This window comes from Ciconia boyciana, chromosome 6 (genome assembly GCF_034638445.1).
Source record: "Ciconia boyciana chromosome 6, ASM3463844v1, whole genome shotgun sequence".
Classification (NCBI taxonomy): Eukaryota; Metazoa; Chordata; class Aves; order Ciconiiformes; family Ciconiidae; genus Ciconia; species Ciconia boyciana.
The window spans coordinates 41,225,192-41,232,976 of NC_132939.1; the positions used below are offsets into that span (position 1 = coordinate 41,225,192).

The 7,785-nt window shown below is 36.4% G+C and overlaps 1 protein-coding gene across 3 annotated transcripts in view; it reads right to left on the reverse strand.

The window, feature by feature from the left end:
* STRN3 (striatin 3) overlaps nt 1–7,785 on the reverse strand; it is a 68,559-nt gene that overhangs the window by 59,739 nt on the left and 1,035 nt on the right. The gene's annotated exons all lie outside the window — the stretch shown is intronic.

A 7,785-nucleotide genomic window follows, 5' to 3' on the forward strand; every position in this document is an offset into this window, starting at 1 on the left:
TATAAAACTTGTAAGCATGTTAACATGTTCTCCTTGAATACTTCTCAGAGTTCTGTTTGCCAAAGCATTATCTTTTCCTTTCCCAGGGTCTCAACGTGTATCCCAGGATTCTGTTCCTGCACCCCGGGGTCCAGAAGTTAAAGCACCTTATCCTCAAAGAAAGCAAACAATTTGAGTTTCACAACTCTTGAATGCCATGTGTTTTAAAGAGTTAAACTCATCTGGCTTGTTACCACTTCTTATTCTCTACTTTGATATACCGTGATATCTGAAACACAAGCAAATGTACTGAAGCTGTCTGCTGGTAAACTTAGTATCAAGCAAAAGATCATAGTATTCACCTGGAAAATTGTATTTTGACATAAAAAATTATTTTACACAGAAACAAACCACGGTTTTGAGTTAAATACTGGAATCAAACATTTTCCAGCTTCTTATAGTGGTCACTAGTATAAAGCCAAGAGGTTGTTTTTTTTTTCTTCTAGAAGGAGCATTATAGGATCACCAACCTCAAATTTGGTAGCAGTTAAGAAGTCACCATATTTTGGGTGAAGAGAAACCAAGGTGAGCAAATGGAAGAAACTTTACAGCAAGCAACCCATTAAAAAAAAAAAAAAAGAGTCAGAAAGAACTTCAGGCACTTGGAATCTCTGAAGTTCATTCCCTATTTCAGAATCATTTAAATCAGCATTCAGAGAAGCACAGTGTTTCAGAACATTACAGCCAACAGATGCAGGATTTTTCAACACAAATATACACACAAACATGCACAATACCTTCAAAAAGGCTAAGAATGCACTCCATCTCTCAGTAACATTAAGTGGAATTTATCCTGAACCTAGAAAAATGTATTTTTACCCTTAATTGCCCAACAGCAGGTTACCTCTAATCAGCCATTTTTATAAAAATCCTATAGTGGCAGAAAAAACTACAGACTGCTTGAATTCACACTGTAGGTTCAGGACAGGCCCTGAAGAACAGCCAACTTCATAATTAGCTCTTAATACCTGTTGGAATTGCACAGATGAAGGCAGAAGATATCATTAAACTTAATATCCTGCTGAGCCATTACTCAGGATAATTAAAGAACAGTCTGAGTGACAAAAAATAACAATCAGATATGCAAACAAAGCTCTTGCAGGTCATACATTTGTTCTGAAGATTTCATAAATCAGTGGAGGATCCAAGTTCTCTAGCCAGTCTCTTCATCAATTAGGAAAAAGTGATCATTATCACTTTCTCCCAACTTTTTAAATGACAAAAGGATGAAGAACACCCACCACTATCTCAAAACCTACTTTTGGTGTGAAATAAATTATCATACCACCAGATCCTTCACCCCCACCCCCCTCCCCCCAAAATAAATCCCCAAAGCAAGATTTCTTAAAGAGCAATTAAATATGCATAGGCGTGATGGCAATGAAACTAAGAAATAAAATACATCTCCAGTGTTTAAAAAAAAAAAAGGTAATTCTTCACCAAGAGATGTTATATAACTTAACTGCCACATACTTTTAGGCTGTGTCTAAAAGAAAACCTCACCAGCGTAACTGTTATGAAATAAGTTCTGTGCACTGTGTAAGAGTGACTTTATTCCAAATAATTGTTTATGAAAGAGCAATTATTACACAGTAAAAACACTTTTATCCCAAGTGTTGATAGAAGAGAGTAATTTAGGAACAATAATCCAGAAAAAAATTACACAACTACTATACTGATCAATATCTTCCTGTACATAAACCTCATTGCTATCCAGGTATTTCCTGTTCAATTTCTACATGGATCTTTATGTAACTCCGTGTCCTGCATTCTTTTATTGTGTTTTGCCTCTATGAGGTAGATACCGCAAGAAAATTATATAGAAATGTTAAAGATCTAAACCAACTGTTTAAAAAGTAAAATTGGAAGAATGGGGCATAAACAGAAAAGTGAGTGAGAAACACTGGGGTTTTTTATGATTAACACTCTAATCCTCTAGATCCACAAACAGTATCTCAATTTTCTAGTGAAATAAATGAAATATTAACAATGTACCTACCTTCTTTTCACAGGAGAAAATCTCCTTATTCCTATTTACCTCAAACTATGTCAAGAAATCTCCTTACTTCAAATTTGTGTGTGTATCTTTTAGCGTAAGCTCTGCTATATAGCAGCTGCCTTTTAATTTACAATCAGGTCTTCTCTGCATAGGTTATTCATCCACAAAAAGAAAGCACCTCTGCACATTTTCAATTTGGAAGTCTTGCAAAGAAGCCTATGAGGAAGGCAGGATTTATCCATACACACAGAGAACAGACTTTCAACCTTCAGTAAACAGGCACCTAAAGTTCTACCAGAGGCTATCTGCCTCTAACGCAGTTGACTAAACAGCTTATGGAAAGCCACAGTAGGGAAACCCTTGATTATGTCTAATTGCCTTCTACCCAAAATACACAGAACACTCAATTCAGTGCTTTAAATTGCAAAAGGGACTTAACTCTACAAAATATGTAGCTGTTTTCACCATTAGCTTAGAAACATGATTAATGAACAGAAGTTTCTGTTTTTTAACTTCAATACGTACATTATTTTATACTGAAAAAAAGTTTCATTACAACACAAAGGTATTAAATACTCAAAGACTTTGTTATGTGAATAAACATTATTTATTTGTACAAAGAGGTACTTCTGCACCCCTACTACAGCAAGCACCTTAAGAGCTTGCACAAACAGAAGTTAGCCATTTCAGATGCATATATTACCCACACACTTCATGGCATTTACAAGTATCACAAATAGGAACGTTGATCAACTTTTTACAACCTATTTAACTTCATTTTGTTGTTGATTAAGTATCCTTTGTTGTCATTTTGTCAGTGTTAAGTATCCTTTTTTTTTTTTTAAGGACTGCTTTAGTAGCTAGTTAAGCTTAATTTCATAATAAATACTGAGATACACTTGTAAGACCCAATGAAATAGCAGTTTATCAATTATGCATATTTTCCAACTTCAACCATCTAGAATGCAATCGATAAACAATGCACTGTGGTTAAAATACACTGTGCATTTCACAACTGCAGCATCTGCATTTCCTGCCTGTAACCTTTGCATGTTCTATCACAATTAATGCCCCTGATATCAATCAGGGTTTGTTATTTAAGCAAAACAGTATCAAAACAGCACTAAGTGTATTTTCAAACAATCAAACCAAAGCATTTCAAAGCTACCTCATTGGTCATGAAAATATAAGAATGGCTATGTCTGGTCAGATCAACAGACCACCAACCTCAGTATGCCACTTCTAACCACAGGCAAACAGGCAGCTCCATGGCAATAGCATAAAAACGGAAGAATAAACCTCAGAAAACATTCTAAATCTCCAAAAACTTGTAAATCAAAAGCATCCTGAGCCAGAGGTAGTATCTTAGAATTCAGACACTCCCAGGGATTTTTATTCCATTAACTCATCCAAACACATTTTGACCCAAGAACATCTAGCATCTACAATATCCTCCTGTACAAAATTCTACTAATTCCTGAAAAGTCAGGGTTTTTTTGAAAATACTTAATTTGAATTCATGCTTCCTAGCTGCTGACTGAGACACACTGATTCTTTCCTTAACAAAGACCATTCTACAACTCTCATAACTGCTTTCACTTCCAATCTATCATAAAAATGAATTATTTGCTTGCCACAAGCAAGGTGAAGTCTATGCTATCAGAAGAATTAATTGTTCCTCCAACTTTAAGAGAGAAACATTCCCAACATTATCCCCCCTTCACACCTACAACAAACTAAACCAAGCTACATATAGCCAAATATTTCAGCAATTGATTCTTGCTACACTTTGTAAACACTGAAGTTTTGAAAAATGCTGAAACACTGCACAAGTGTGTCTACACTCTGAACGTGGTCTCATCTCGTTCATTATATTAACACTTTTACATATGTTTACATATTTAAAATTACATGTAAAGTACCTAATTTAGATACTCACTTCAAATCTGAAAGGTTCCCAGGAAGATACACTTTTTTTTTTTTTAGAAGAACATCCTATTGGGATGTAATTCTGCAATATTTATGAGGTTCCCAAAGTTCACAAAATTCCTTTAATGAGCTGCTCTCCACGCCGCGAGGAAGGATAAATAAAAAAAGTATGCAAGTAAAATCTGAAATCTGCATTTTTTAAAAAAACCCAATTATGTAAAGAACACAAAATGTTGGATAACAAAATGCTCCCATAATGTCACTGAATAGTTGGGAAAAAGACCATTTGTAAAATTAGATAAACTAGGAACTTCAGTTGTATGTCACTAAAGCTGTCATTTTATATGATAGAAAAATGTATTAACAACCATATTAATCTTTATGCACATTTGAGTTACTTAAAAGGATGCATACTGTTTATACTGAAATTGTACATACTTTGTTCTGAGTATTTATGTTTCTTAATTATTCTTCCTATTCATTAAAACATTTGGAAGTAGCACCTACTGTTAATTCTCTCTCAACACATTCTTGTGTGATTTTGAAGTATGAGAGAGTACTCAAATCTCATTTTCATCTAGTTCAGAAAACGTGAAGAAACTGCACAACTGAGACCTTTATTCCAGCCAAGCATTATCAGCCTGTAAGCCCCAAAAGAAAGTGGAACTCTATTCATTTTCCCCCAAAAGTTGCAAGTTTTCCTATGATACTCCTTTTTGACACAACTTTATCTTCCTTCTCTGAAAGTTTCTGTAGTGCATCTCCAAAGTGTTTTCCCATCCATGTTTCTTTTTCTTTTATGAGACTACAGAGCCACTTACCTCCTAAAGGAAACAATTATTTCTAACAAATACATAACATCCAACAATACAGACTTGCTGTAACTCCTCTGAAGTGCATAAACTTCTTAGAATTTATCTCGGAATAACAGCTACTGACATCAAGGTCATTACATTGACAGATCATAGTTACAATTACAATTACACAACATTGTTACAGTGAAAATCATCCTTTTAGTTCACAGAATAGAGAACAGATCTAGCCTATTACTTCAAGCAATCAACACACTATGCAAGGCCAGACTATTCCCCTTCAACACAGCAGTAAGTAAATGCTAAAAAAGTTAACTGCAGCAGCCAGTATTACAAGTGAAAGGAAAAAAGTGTACTATGGTTCAAGTACTGCACTCCCGATACTTGACATTTATGAACTTGATAATGATTTGCACACAGAGATTTGGTAAATAATGACGCTGCTTCACTTGTGCACACAGACAGAACAGCCATGCATCTGAATAGTTGGAAAAGATAGTGTAAAATTATTAACATTTAAGATTCAAAGTCTGATGTGAACGTAGACTTAAGTCTACTAGTATAGGACTTCTTCAGATCCAAAGGGTTGAGACCCCTTTGTCAGTCATTACGGCTCTGGTATAAATCCCAAGACAACGAAGTAATGTGTACTCTAAATTCATTATAAAAATGTGGCCCATAGACAGGTAGCACAATAGAACAAGAAGTTCATTACAAGATCCAAGAAAGAATAAACTGTTACTGCAGTAACATCTCTTCCTGCACCATCACCCCTGTACACAAAGAGCACTCTTACTAGGGGTGGGCAATTCTTCCAGTCATTTGAACTATACAGGGGAAAAAAAGGGGGTGGGTGGGGAAATCACTCAGGAGTCCCATTAATTTCATACCGCAGATATGGAAGTATCTTATTCTTTGGAAGAATAAAAGTCATAAATTCAGAACAGGTAAATAAAATCACACATATTGCTAAGTCATTTGGTTTTCACATACTTTTTATAAAGCATTGTTGGGAAAGTTATCAAGTTAACTTAGAAAGAACTTGTAATTGCCAGCACGGAGAAACAATGTTTAGAGAGTTTACTGTCATGTTGAAAGAAGAAATTACCTGCATGAGGAAAACTGCATCTAAACAATCCAACTCTCATACTTCCATATTAATTATCTATTGTCATGCTACAGAATTTTTTTTTTCCTTTCAACCCAGGAGGCCTTAATCACCAAAAACACACTTGTACATAGTATCACACAGATGAATAACACTTTCAGCAGTTTCAATGGACAGAACTGTTGTTTGGGGTCCAAACTATTAAGGCTTTATTAATCACAAAATATACTGGGACTTTACAACTTGAGTTGTAGAACAACAAAAACACCACAGGCCTGGTAAACACATCTCTTCCAAAAACATTCTCAATGCATTCCTGTTCAGTCCTCACCACTGTACAAGTTGACATTTAAAATCCAAAGGTAATGGCTCTCCCCCACTTCCTGGGCTTCCAAAGTTATAAAAAACCCCACCCTCATGCACATGCACTGCACAGTGACTATGCTGTCTCTGTCCCATGACCTGATGCACACATGAGGTAGAGTGAATCAACACCTATACAGCCAGGGTCAGAACTACTACGGTAACTTCAGAAATAAGCAACACTATGGTCATGGATGACAAACAGCAATTACAAGCAAAAGCAGCAGACTTGGCAAGAGCACATCACAGTGTTTAGAGGCCACATGAGTTCATAGCAGCACTTTTTCAGTCAGACACAGCTTTCAAAGTCTCTGAACTGAGCTTTACATTAGAGTACAGAATGCAGTACTTCGTTTTAAAGTAACAAGCCTACACATAAAACAAATATGCCAAGATGGTTTTGTTTGCTAATGAATGGCATTAAGCAACTTATTTATAAACATAATGCTCTATTACTAAGACACTGGAGAAAACAAGCGAAACAGCCAATTGTTCTCTGCCAAAAATGCTCACCAATGTCCACCAAACTGATTTTAAAAACAGCCATTCCACAAGGCTTAAAATGGTAAGACAGGCAGTAAGTGAAGGAAATAGTGAAACCTCTTCATTTGTTTCCCTTGGTGTTTTTTAAAAATTCTTTCTTAATTATAGTTGTAGCAAAAATAGTGCAGATTACATGCTTATTATAGAGTTGAGAAGTCCTGAAAGAATTGCCCAGGGTCAGGTATAGTTCTTGGTTCCGAAATCTGAGAGTAAATACCTCACAAATGTTGGCTGCTGTTGCAGCATGCTATTAAAAACTCTACTTACAGTACAATTTGATGGAATGCCACTTTAAGACAGTCAACAGTCACTCAATACAAAAATCACCAAAAATTCTTTGGAAGCAACAAAGTTTGTTAACTGTTATTGTCTACATTTCTGTCCTGTAAAAGAATAATGACTCCTATATGGATACCTCACATTCAGTGGATTTTGTAATCTGTACATAAACTTGTAATAGTCTATGCATGGTTTTATTTTTACATGCAAAACTAATTAGTAGACATATCCTTCTATTACTAAAAGCAAACATTAATGGCAAGAGATCAATCCTGGAACTCAAACACTTGCTTTCTAGCCTGAAGAATTATTCAGTTTTTGTTCTTGAGATGAAGTTTGTACTTTTATGTATATTAAAATGACCAAGCTGCAGACCCATCAACTCCTCACTATTCTTCAGCAGTTGTTTCTCCCATACGAAATGTCCAAAGAAACGAGACAGGAGGAAAGGTGACCACACACTCGATCTGCCTCAAATCAGAGTGCCTGGCCAAGTCCTTCACTTGAGGTTTACCTGAACAACCCTTTCCTCGTCCTCTCCCTGCTCGGGAGACAAGCACTCCTGCCTCTTCGCAACCCCCTCTTCTCCCCCTAAAGCAACCGCTCGCTGAGCTTCGGGGAGGCGCCAGCCCTCCCAGGCCCGGGGGCTCTTGCTCCCCATAACCCCCACCCAGGGGTGAGGAGGCCGCCGGCCCGGAGAGCCCCGGAGTCAT